We start from the raw sequence: 10,846 nt of genomic DNA, 5'->3' as shown, positions 1-10,846 counted from the left end.
ATCATCGGAAATAAAGAAATGAATTACTTTTTTAACATCACCTGAAACTCGAAAATATGTTATGTGCACAAAAATGGTTACCTGAACTGAACACCAATGCATAGATTGAATTTCATTCTGCTGCTTGAAAGTATAATTCTCTGCGAAATCTACTACTGAGACTACTACATCATTTGGGAAATCAGATATGCAAGTCTTAAACTGATGGGCCTGCCATGAATAAATGAAGTTGTGTTTAATGAACTTTCCTAGAGATACTACAAACAGAGACACCAAATCCCTTGGTTTAAGCATCTTCCGAACTAGATCCTTTCTTTTACACACCTTTCCTTCGAAATTGGTGTTCACTGACTCAAATAACTTCACAGAGATCAATATTTCACTACTCAATTCATTTGGACACCACCTAAATCTAGTAGGGCCACAATCTTGACATAAACCCATGACACATTTATGAATATGGAAGATAGCGTCAGATTCTCTCGGACACAATATTAAATCTAATAAATAACTCATGGAAGAGATAACGTGCTCAGATGATTTACACTCCTCTTGCGGGCTTGATCGACAGATTTGGCACCCACATGTGCAAACTGTATTAGTTAGGGATGCGCTATGGTGACGTAGTAGATTAACAGAGTCCTTCAGAAAACCCATCTGTACATGGTAAATGCAACAACATGTGTATCGATCCTTTAAGCGTCTCACAAAGTGTGGCTTAAGAGACTCGAATGTTCGTAGTTGAACTTTGATAGTTGGATGCATTCGTTTGAACCTAATAAATAAATCGACCTGCGTAATAAAGGGGAATTAGTTATTCTCGTAACTAGCTAACTATCCTAGTAGCTAATTAGCTATTCTAGTAGCTAGTTAGCTATTCTAGTAGCTAGTTAGCTATTCTAGTAGCTAATTAGCTATCATGGTAGCTAATTAGTTGTCCTAGTAGCTAATTAGCTATCATGGTAGTTAATTAGCTGTCGTAGTAGCTAATTAGCTATCATGGTAGCTAATTAGCTATTCTAGTAGCTAATTAGCTATCATGGTAGCTAATTAGCTGTCGTAGTAGCTAATTAGCTATCATGGTAGCTAATTAGCTGTCCTAGTAGCTAATTGGTTGTCCTAGTAGCTAATTAGCTATCATGGTAGCTAATTAGCTGTCGTAGTAGCTAATTAGCTATCATGGTAGCTAATTAGCTATTCTAGTAGCTAATTAGCTATCATGGTAGCTAATTAGCTGTCGTAGTAGCTAATTAGCTATCATGGTAGCTAATTAGCTGTCATAGTAGCTAATTAGCTATCATGGTAGCTAATTAGCTATTCTAGTAGCTAATTAGCTATTCTAGTAGCTAATTAGCTATCATGGTAGCTAATTAGCTGTCGTAGTAGCTAATTAGCTATCATGGTAGCTAATTAGCTGTCCTAGTAGCTAATTAGTTGTCCTAGTAGCTAATTAGCTATCATGGTGGCTAATTAGCTTGTCTACTAGCTAATTAGCTATCATGGTGGCTAATTAGCTTTCCTAGTAACTAATTAGCTATCATGGTAGCTAATTAGCTGGTCTAGTAGCTAATTAGCTATCGTGGTAGCTAATTAGCTAGTCTAGTAGCTAATTAGCTATAATGGTGGCTGATTAGCTTTCCTAGTAACTAATTAGCTATCATGGTAGCTAATTAGCTGGTATAGTAGCTAATTAGCTATCATGGTAGCTAATTAGCTGGTATAGTAGCTAATTAGCTATCATGGTAGCTAATTAGCTATCACGGTGGCTAATTAGCTGTCCTAGTAACTAATTAGCTATCATGGTAGCTAATTAGCTGGTCTAGTAGCTAATTAGCTATAATGGTGGCTAATTAGCTATCCTAACTAATTAGCTATCATGGTAGTAGCTATTGAGAGTAGCCAGTTACCTATGTAGTAGCTATCATAGTAGCTAATTAGCTATCATGGTAGCTAATTAGCTTTCCTAGTAGCTAATTAGCTGGTAATAACGAAATAGCTAACTAGCTACCATGATAGCTAACTAGCTAGCAGTACAGCTAATTAGCTTTTCTGCTAACTGAGCTAATTAACTTTCCGAGTAGAGTCAAAACAAATGTTGAGATAAATGTAAATACCTGAGGTACATCAAGAAGATGAATGGGATGCTCCTCGTATTGATTTCTTCCAACACGTTTCCTGCATAAATCCTTTTTATTGGGTGAAACCCTACTCTCATTAGTCCAAAACATTGTGATTACATCCTTGATTTCAAATGTTATGGGTGTCATTGGCTTACATCTTGTAGTTAGCTTTAGTAGACTAGTTCCTTCACCCGAGGAAATTATACGGTTCATTGTATTGTACACTGTTTTTCTACTAACACCAATTACCTTAGATAGCTCACTGATGTTTATATCGTCAACATCACTATTAAGTAACATCATTAGACTAGACCTTTTTAAGACAAGATCATCTTCTGACCTGCTCATGGATACGAAACTATTACGAAGATTATTTACTAAAATAGATGATATGTTTGCATTAAGACCATCACAATCAACTAAGTCCTTTATCGATGGATCATTACATATTCCATAAAGTACTACCTTCTTTTCTTCATTGCTGATGTGCTTGGTTTGAACATTGAAATAGTCTACAACCTTTCTCTCTATGATGGTAGTCGCATTACTTACATTCTCATCTAAACTATCCTTACCTTTACTGAGTGTGGCTTTCGTATCCTTCAACAATTGACGATGTTTCCTTTTTTTTCTGCCCAATAGTTTCGTATGGCTTGTTGTGTCCTGATAACATCATCCCTATCCTTATGATCATTGAGGGGTAATTCTAAACACCCTTCTTCCCCTTCCATTTGGCTAGACATGTTAAAACCCTAAATTTCCAGAAAAAAAAACAAGTATTAAAGATGGCTATGGGCAACAACAATACACAAAAATATTCCACACAATACACAAGATTAGACACAACAATACACAAGATAATCAATAGACAGAAAAGTTATTGCAATCCAAGACCGAACAGTAGAGGATTTCACTCTGTTGGATCCAACAGTTGAGGAGGCGATCCAAGACCGACCAATGGCAACAACTGAGTGTAGAATGTTGCCGTTGGATGAGTGAACTCCGTCAAATCGAAATGTGGAAGCAATCCGGGACTGGACAGTAGTGGCAACTGAGTATAGAATGATGGCAATGGAGGAGAGAACCCCGTCAGATTGAACAGTTACCGATGATGCTTGAAACGCACATAGAAGGCACTTGAGAATAGAGTGGCATAGAGAAGAGAACCCCGTCAGATTGAACAGTTACCAATGATGCTTGAAACGCACAGTAGCGGCCCCTGAGTGAGAGTGGAAAAGAGAAGAGAACCCCGTCAGATTGAACAGTTACCAATGATGCTTGAAACGCACAGTAGCGGCCCCTGAGTGAGAGTGGAAAAGAGAAGAGAACCCCCTCAGATTGAATAGCTCTTCGATTATGCTTGGAACGCACAGTAGCAACCCCTGAGTGTAGAGTGGCAAAGAGAAGAGAACCCCGTCAGATTGAACAACTCTTTGATGATGCTTGGAACGCACAGCAGCGGCCCCTGAGTGTAGAGTGGCACAGAGAAGAGAACCCCCTCAGATTGAACAGCTCTTTGATGATGCTTGGAACGCACAGTAATGGCCCCTGAGTGTAGAGTGGCACAGAGAAGAGAACCCCCTCAGATTGAACAGCTCTTTGATGATGCTTGGAACGCACAGTAATGGCCCCTGAGTGTAGAGTGGCACAGAGAAGAGAACCCCGTCAGATTGAACAGCTCTTTGATGATGCTTGGAATGCACAATAGTGGCCCCTGAGTGTAGAGTGTCACAGAGAAGAGAACCCCGTCAGATTGAGCAGCTCTTTGATGATGCTTGGAACGCACAGTAGCAGCCCCTCAGTGTAGAGTGGCGGCAGGTGGACTCGATAGGGTTTAGCAACAGTGGTAGCAACTAACCCACAGTACTCAACTAGAGATGGCCTACGTGATGTGGCAAAGGATCATGCATAATGGACCTAGGAATTCGATATATAATTTATGGTACACATTTATGGTGCACACATCAATTTATGTTGCACATTTATGGCACTCATTTACATATGTAATTAAAACACTCTAGTATTTTCAATGGTAGTTTTTTGCATACTTAATTTATTAATGATGGCTTTTTACTAAAATGACTATTTATCAATGGTAGCTTTTTGCATAGCTAATTAGCTATGTCAAGGACATAGCTAATTGTTTCCACTCGCATGCTTTCACCCAGAGAGTAGAAGATCAAGAGTTCGTGTTGACGATGATCCACACGGAGGAGAACGGGTCGGATATGCTGACCAAGGTGTCGACGACCGACAAGTTCGACACTGTCGAAAGCGGATCGGGCTGATGAGACATCCCATGCCGGAGTGAAGGGGGAGATTGTTGGGAAATCAGTCCCTCCGGATGGGATCCAGTTATGAATAAAGAGGGCCTAGTGAGAACCTGAAGAGATCAAGAAACCAGATCGGATAGGCCCGGTGAGAACTAGAAGAGATCCGGAAACCGGATGGATGGACCCGGTGAGAACCGGAAGAGAAGACATACTTGTAAATGTGTTGAGTAAGCCTATTGAGGCTATATTTGTAAATAGCCCTAAGTTCGTATAAGTATAAATATGACTTAGGGCAATCACTTTATGGGGTGGACAAATCTTGTCATATTTTGGCGTGTGCAAAGCTGTTGTATAGAGAGAGAGCGAAAGAGGAGATACAGAGGGATACTCTGTTGTAACCGCCGCCTTGCAAAGATACAGAGCTCGAGGTAGTTGCCTCCAAGCCTCTGATTGTACTGTTCTCATATAGTGATAGTTGGAGTCTGTGGGCTCCCGTGGTTTTTCCCATTTAGGGTTTTCCATGTAAACATCCTACGTACTCTCCTATTCCCATCTCTGTATTTCATTCTAATCGAAGTGATTCAAGACTCGATTGTGGCCGAGCAATATTCCTCGCTATTCTCTACACAATAAACCATTTCTCACCCGTAAGTTCTGATATTTGGATATGGGTCCGAGCATGATGCACATAATCCTCGAGAGAGGTAAATGGCTTACTCGACAAAGTGAGCAAGTGTTGCGCTTGTTCAGTTTGAGGTGGCTGCAAAAACTATTTCTTAAAAACATCAACAAAACCTTCCCAAGTGTGGGTAAGTTCTTTGCAGTCCTCAGGCCACGCCACCAAGCAGCAGCTCGGCCACCTCACTCACGACCGACATAACCAATTTTTACAACATCGGGCTTGGGGTGGAGCTCAAAGTGAGACTCCCAATGACCAAGCCTTGCTAATGGCCTTCTCGGTTCTTTCTTTCTTATGTCCCTTGAATGGCATTACTACGAAAGAAGGCCCACCTTCTTTCTTGGACTCAATAGTCAATTCTTGGAATTTCTTTTCCAATGCCATATTGGTCTGCCTCATTTCAGCCAATTGATTCAAGGTAGTAGTGAGCAATTGCTCAATAGTGATCTCAGCTTGTGTGCGACATGCGGATTGGAGTTGAGACGTCTCGGTCAGAGAGATCACTCCAGTAACGTTCAAAATTTGTTCCATGATGCAAGTTGTGGGTATGGAATATAAATTAGGAGGTTTAGAAAATACACAAGCAAAATGAATGCTTGAAATTTTGATTGGAAGAACTTTACCAAGAAAGCATCTCACGTCTTTACCCCTCTAGACATATGAGATGTGATTCGAGATCCGATAACTATGGTAACACTACGGTGTTTTAAAAACCATGGGGGCAAACATAGCTAAGATGTCTTTCTCGGATCTCTATTTTGAGTAATCATGGCGGCTCCCTGAGGCTCAACCATGGTTCCAACATCAATCTAATTTCCTAGTTAGCCTTATATTAATGCCAACCCAGCATGTATTGATATGGTCGAGAAAATGTATTATGTGAAAAAAACAAGTTCACTCGGAAGTAATATTCTAGTCTTGCGAGTAACAAGCAAATGTGATAATAAAAATGATAAAATAAGGCATTACCCATTAGAGGCTAGTAGTGACGAAAACAAGGGTAAAAAAACCCATGTGCTACGTACTAAAAATATAATGTCACAAATAAATGGGAGGTGCGAGGTATGCACATATACATCCTAATATGATGGTTGTAATTTGCACAATTGTGACATAAGCCACATATTGTTACGCAAAGATGTGGTACTCAAATCCATGAAGAAACATCAATAGAGGAACTCATGTGGTTTTACTCGAGTTCTAAGGCTCGATAATATGAGTTAAACGTACATGATCCATTGGAAAAAATCGTTCAAAAAAACGGCATGATGCCCACTCCATACGAAAAAAATAGTCTACACGGAAGCGTTACATCATAGGTAAACGCACGTAAATACTTTATACACGAAAAGGAAGGGGAAAAAGGAGAGTTAATTGTGGGCGAGTAAACAATAATTACGAGATAATCATATAAGTGAAATGACAATTTGTGGAATTAGAAATTAATTAGAATAATAAGCAATTAGGTGTATGGAACATTAAGCATGTCTTAAGGTACGAAACCCTAGAGTAGTCGACATGCACCTCCTCAAGACCACCATGTAAAAAGAATAGCGTGTGGAAGCAATAGAAAACCGAACACAGAAACATAGGTTTAATGGAGAGCTTAGAATATACACAGTACGCGGGAGAGACAGAGAGAGAGAAGACACACAAGATTCAATTCAAAGTAATACTCAATCTGTACACACACCGTGCTGAATGAGCACCTTTTATACAAGTCGTGACAATAGGGCTGACACAAGTAATGATAGTACTTGACCGCTCATAAATGAGCCTACTACACTAACTCCCAAAATTATTCCTTACGAGGAATATCTTCGCAACGGCCTTGTGGTTTTCACACCGATATTGCCATGTTATGCGTACCGATTTACGCACCGAGTCTACGCACTGGGTTACGCATCGTATTACGCACTAATGTTGAGCTTGTCTCTCAACTCTCCCCCTCAAGCTCAACTTGAAGTTCCACTTGCTCCATCGGATCTACGCTCCAGTTCCTTTTGGCTTCACGCCTTGCTCACGCTCTGCGACTTCACGCACCTCGACCCTTTCGGTCAGCTCGTCTGCATAGACGGCCCCTTCTCAACTTCCTTGTTGTTGCGGTGTTGGCGCCTCTTCTGCTGCCTTCACTTCCGCTTGGCCCTCAGTTGATTCAGCGTATCCGAATCAAACATCCGAACTGATTCGGCTTCCTTCCATCGATTTTCGTTTTTCTCTGAGTTGGTTGTCTCCAACTTGTCTTCGGTATTCTCCCCCTTGATGGCTTTATCTCCCCCATGCTTGACTGGCTTTGGCTCTTTCTTCCGGTTAGTCCCCTTATGTCCGCTTTAGGACTCTTCCGCGGATCCGCCCTCGGCTTCTTCAGCCAATCCGAAATCGAATTCGTCATCCGACTTGACGTCACGGTCTTTTCCGTTCCTTTCTTGCTCCCTTCCGTGATCATCTGGGATGTGGACATCATCTGGGACATCTCTCCCCCTCAAGTTTAGCACGTTGAGGTGACGCAACCCAAGCGCACCCGAGAATTGTCGCAACTTGTCCAGACCAAGAGGCTTGGTGAAGATGTCGGCATTCTGCCGATCCGTCGGAACATACTGAAGTTCAACTTCACCGGAGAGGACATGCTCATAGAAGAAATGGTAGTGCACCTCAATGTGCTTAGTCCGGGCTTGGAAGACGGGGTTCTTCGCTAGTTGGATGTTGCTGAGGTTGTCACAGTAGATTGTCCTTGGATCAGATACCTCCACCTGCAGATCCTTAAGTAGCCGCTTCAACCATATGGCTTCGCATGTCACCATAGCCACTCCTCTATACTCAGTTTCGGTGCTCGACAAAGCAACTGTCGGCTTCTTCTTGCTACTCCACCTGATCGCGGCACTCCCAAGAGAGAACGTGAAACCGGACGTGGATCGGCGATCGCCAGTGTTTCCAGCCCAATCAACGTCGGTGTAACCAATCAACTATGCGGAAGTATCGGTCCGATATAGTAGCCCCCGGTCCTTAGTGCCACTGACGTACCGGAGTACGCGTTGTGCACACTAAAGGTGCCCTCGGTCGGTCGCGCCATGAACTGACTAATCACCCTGACCGGGTAGCTGAGATCTGGTCGGGTGATGGTCAAGTATATAAGGCTTCCGACTATCTATCGGAACCTCATCAGGTCGCATACCTTTCCGGAATCGGGGTGAAGCTTGACGGTTCTATCCAGAGGAGTCGAGAAGGACTTAAAGTCGGCCATCACGAATTTGAAGAGCATACTCAGCACGTAATGTTGTTGGCTGATCAGTATGCCTTCGGGGGTGTGGATCACTTCGATCCTGAGGAAGTAATGAAGGTCCCCCAGATCCTTCATGTCGAATGATGCCGCAAGCTGGAGCTTCACGCGGTCAATCTCACCTAAGTCGGCGCCAGTGATGACCAAGTCATCAACATAAAGTAAAATGCTAACCGGCCCGAGTCAACCTTTCCGGATGAACAGTGAGGAGTCTGATTTTGACGTCGCAAAGCCCATCCGACGCAATCGTTGCGTGATCTTCGCGTTCCAGGCACGCGGGGCTTGGTTTAGTCTGTAAGGGGACTTCTTCAATCGGCACACTGCCGAAGTATTCGTTCCGAAGTGAAATCCGGGGGGTTGTACCATGTACACCTATTCCTCAAGCTTACCTTGTAGGAACGCATTCTTTACATCCATCTGATGTAAGTGCCACCCCTTTTCCGCAGCTACCCCGAGCAAAACATGGACGGTCTTCATCTTCGTGACCGGCGCAAACGTCTCATCGTAGTCGATGCCGTGTTTCTGTGCGTAGCCTTTCGCTACTAACCGGGCCTTGTATTGGTTGACTGAGCCGTCAGTGTTGTACTTGACCTTGTACACCCACCTACATCCGATCGGCTTCACACCTGTCGGTGCAACAACCAGGTCCCAGGTTTCATTCTCCGCCAATGCATGCATCTCTTCCTTCATTGTGGCACGCCAATTCGCGTCCTTCACCGCTTCTGTATAGCTGTCTGGCTCACGCACTTCCGCTACACGAGTCATGTAGGCATAGTGATGCGCCATGTACTCGTTGTTACCGAACCGCACAACAGGGTTCTTCTGGTGGGTACATTGGCGTAATTGCTCATTAGCCGAAGTTGAGGATTTCTTGGCCGACGCAAACTTTGCTCTCGAAGACCCGTCATCACTTCCCTCAGAATCGGACTCGCGTCGATCCGACTCGTTCTTATCCGTGTCGTAATCTGATACCTTCTTCTTCCCTTTTTCCTTGCGCGTAAGCCGTCTCCTCGGCTTCCTGCGCGGGGAATGCACGGCCGAGTCTCCACTACTCATTGGCTCTTCATCAGACTGGTCTAACCGACTCAACTATCCATTCGGTCCGCTTAACCGAAACGAAATCAGACTCTCTTCGCAGGTCCCGATTTCAGGCTCATCCGGAGGCATCTTGGCCTCGCTGACCTCATCGTCAGAACTCAGATTGGAGGTGAGGTCCGGAGTCGGAGGTAAGTACCGGGACGTGGACTCGTCAAACACAACGTCACGGCTCACGCGTGCTTGTTTGGTGCAAGGGTTATGACACTTATAACCCTTCTGCTTGTCCAAATAGCCAACCAAGATACACTTCTCGGCTTGCATATCCAACTTCCTCCATCTCTCCTTCGGCACATGCACATACGCAATGCTACCGAAAACTCTCAAGTGTCGTAGATTCGGGTTCCTTCCGAAATACTGCTCATGCGCCGACACTTTGTCTCGGATCCGATTCTGGATGTATACCACGGTTTGTACCACCTCGGGCCAATAGAACTTGGGCAAGCTCTTCTCCTCCAGCATTGCCCGCACCGCTTCCACAATCGACCGATTTTTCCTTTCGGCCACGCAGTTTTTCTCTGGCATATATTTGCAACTGAATTCTCGTCGAATTCCCATCTGTTGTAGATACCCATTGAATTAACCAGAGAAGTACTCTTTTCCGCCATCCGACCAGAGGCACTTGATCCTTCTTCCTGTTTCTCTTTCGACGAAACTCTTGAGGTCCTGGAAACAATCGAAGACTTCACTCTTCTTCTCAATGAGGTAGATCCACGAGTGTCGCTTATAGTTGTCGATGAAGGAGACGAAATATCGACTCCAGCCAAGACTAACATTCTGTGTCGGCCCCCATACATTGAAATGTATCAAGTCAAGCTTGTTCCGGCTCCGGTTACGCTCGTTAGGGAAAGGAAGTCGGTGATGCTTCCCTAGCTGGCAGGCTTCACAAATTTGCGCCCTCCGGCCACTAAATTTGGGCAATCCGAACACCACCTGTTTTGATTACAGGTCCTGAAGCCATTGATAGTTAACATGGCCTATCCGCTTGTGCCATAAGTTGATATCCAACTCGACTTTTTGTCCTTTCGCGAAAAAGTCCTTTCATGAACATTGCGGTGCCATCGTCACTAGAGTCGAGGATAAACATCCTCCCGTCTTTGTGCCCTTGCGCAATAACTCGACCTTCTTCTTCGATGAAGCACCCGAGATGCATGAACCGGATTTGCATCCCTTGGTCGACGATCTGACCGACTGACACCAGGTTCTTCGTGATAGTTGGGACGTGTAACACGTTCATGAGTTTCCCTTTCTGCCCGACATGGCTCAGGGGAACTTCACCGACATTCACGATCGGATGTAGAGTGTCGTCTCCAGTTGCAACTACTCCCGGTTGCATCGGTTTTTCTAGGTACGAGAACCACTCCTTGTGGCACGTCATGTGGTTTGACGCGCCGGAGTTGAC

At 44.0% G+C, this 10,846-nt stretch overlaps 1 long non-coding RNA gene across 1 annotated transcript; it reads right to left on the bottom strand.

Annotated features, from left to right (window-relative positions):
- Nucleotides 1–665: 665 nt before the first annotated feature.
- LOC147867380 (uncharacterized) lies at nt 666–2,809 on the bottom strand. The gene is made up of 3 exons (XR_015529409.1): nt 2,696–2,809; nt 2,115–2,175; nt 666–792 (listed from the first exon to the last, which is right to left on the bottom strand). It is a non-coding gene; the product is annotated as an uncharacterized LOC147867380 (long non-coding RNA).
- Nucleotides 2,810–10,846: the final 8,037 nt, after the last annotated feature.

This window comes from Azolla caroliniana, unplaced genomic scaffold, assembly GCF_043228905.1.
Source record: "Azolla caroliniana isolate FFs.n. ecotype wild unplaced genomic scaffold, voAzoCaro1.0.p SCAF_2, whole genome shotgun sequence".
In the NCBI taxonomy this organism is placed as follows: domain Eukaryota; kingdom Viridiplantae; phylum Streptophyta; class Polypodiopsida; order Salviniales; family Salviniaceae; genus Azolla; species Azolla caroliniana.
This window is presented reverse-complemented; position numbering and strand designations above follow the sequence as displayed.